Source organism: Chrysochloris asiatica, unplaced genomic scaffold, assembly GCF_000296735.1.
Source record: "Chrysochloris asiatica unplaced genomic scaffold, ChrAsi1.0 scaffold00026, whole genome shotgun sequence".
NCBI classification, from domain to species: domain Eukaryota; kingdom Metazoa; phylum Chordata; class Mammalia; order Afrosoricida; family Chrysochloridae; genus Chrysochloris; species Chrysochloris asiatica.
In genome coordinates, this window is record NW_006408544.1 from 22,871,850 (window position 1) to 22,874,261 (window position 2,412).

Genomic DNA, 2,412 nt, shown 5'->3' on the forward strand with positions numbered 1-2,412 from the left:
CGGAACAGCTGGTAGTTTCGAACTGCTGACCTTAAGGATCGCAGCCCAATTCGTAACCACTATGCTACTCAAACTTCAATCTATAGTCTCCCAATACCCTTTGATTTTGGAATTATCATTAGAAGCTATTGAAAAAATGGTTGCATCAGGATTGAAGGAAGACTCATTAACAACCTGCAGTATGCAGATGACACAACATTACTTGTGGAAGTGAAGAGGACATAAAATACTTACTGATGAAGATCAGAGGCTACAGCCTTCAGTATGAATTGCACCTCAGTGCAAAGGAAAAAACAAAAAAAATCTCAAAACTGGACCAATAAGTAACTTCATATTAAACAGAGAAAAGACTGAAGCTGTCAAGGATTTCATTTTACTTGGATCCACAATCAACATTCATGGAAGCAGCAGTCAAGAAATCAAATACAGCATTATGCAAACATACTGCAAAAGACCTCTTTAATGTGTTAAAGAGCACATATGTCAGCTTGTGAACTAAGGTGCACTTGACCAAGCCCTGACATTTTTAATGGCCTCATATGCATGGTAAAGCAGGACAATGAATAAAGAAGATTGGTAAAGAATAATGAAAGTGCAATGGACTGCCATATGAATGAACAAAACTGTTTTAGAACAAGTACACTGAATTGCTCCTTAGAAGCGATACATGGCAACACTTCATCTCTAGTTCTTTGGACATATCATCAGGAAGGACCAGCCCCTGGAGGAAGACATCATGCTTGGTAAAGTGGTTGTTATTGTTGTTGTTAGGTGCCATTGAGTTTGTTCTGATTCATGGTGACCCCGTTGTAGGGTTTCTGAGGAGCAGCTGATAGGTTTGAACTGCTGATCTTGTGGTTAAAAGTCCAGTGATTATCCTACCACACCAGAACTGGTGAAGTGGAGGATCAGTGAAAAAGAGGAAGACCCCCCAAAAAGATGAACTGATACAACGGTGGCAATAATGGGTCAAACATAAAGACAATTTTGGTGATGGTGCAGGACCCAACAGCATTGGTGTAGGAACAGGCAGTGTTTCATTCTGGTGTACATAGGATAGCTATGGGTTTGAACTGACTTGACAGTACCTAACAATAAATAATAACAATGATTAAAGCACTCAATACTGAGACTAGCTCATAGAATGTGCCAAACACATGTTATTGTTAAGTGGTGTAGAGATGGTTCCAACTCCTAGTGACCCTGTATAGAGTTTCAGAAAAGTGGCTGGTGAGTTTGAACTACTAACCTTGCAGCTCAAACCGATCTTGAGGTCAAGTGCTTACCCTACAATTCCATACCAGGACACCCAAACACGTTTAGTTTTTGTTATTATTATTGGGCCAGTGGTTGCATATTATGGACTTGCAATTATGATCCTATCTGCAGATTATATTAACTGCAATGATAATATATGAGAATAAATTTAAAATATTGCTACAAAATCATAGAAATAGTTATTAAACAAAAATATCAAAACATGAAAAAATTGTTTCTTGTCACAGCCTCCATCGAGGTCCATACACTTTTAAAGACAGCGTTTCCATCACTGTTCCTTCCCTAAAGAATTCTGTACTCTGATTTATATCATGTCAAAATGGCAGTTTTGTCATCCTCAAGAGACTCAAATTATGTTTCTTTTAAATGTTCTTAAAGTTTGGGGAATAAAAAGAAATCAGAAGGGCAAGATCAAGTCTGTAGAGTGGAGGGGATAAGGTTTCCCAGTGAAATTCTCATATGACAGCTCTTGCTACCCTCAAAGAATGTGGTGATGGAAAGAGACTCCTCAGCACAGATTTCCTGGACTTGCTCACATTAGTGCAGTTTTAGTATTTTTAAAACTTCTTTGTAATAAAGTCCCATGATTGTCCTGTATTCTTTGAGAAAAGTTATAAATATTATCCCCTTGGAACTCCCCCCAAAACAGTCTCTACAACCTTATGAGCTTTGAGTTTTAATCTGGCCCAGCAGATTGCCTAAGAGGGCATTTTTTGATTGGATTTTTTTCTTAAAGCACCCTAAAAAGACTAAATCACATGTATTACTGAGAGAACTTGTCAGCTGCATCCACTGATCACAGAGACATGCTTTGCTTTGCTTTTTACATTTTTTCAAACAACTTTTTGTGAATTGGGTGAGCATTTACAGAGCAGATCAGTTTTGCCTTCAACAATTCATATACATTTTATTTCATCTCATTGATTCCAATCTTCACCATGTAACAATTTATCTTACTTCCTCCATGTGATTCTGTTTCCATTTTTCCTCCTTTCCTAACTCTTCTGAACTTTTTCCTTGGGTAAATGCTGCTTTTTTGATCTGAAATGGTTGATGATTCTAAGATGTGCAGACATCTCTTATAGTCTATTTTTCCCCTTGTAGATCTGTTTTGGAAGAAGTGCAGCCAGAGTG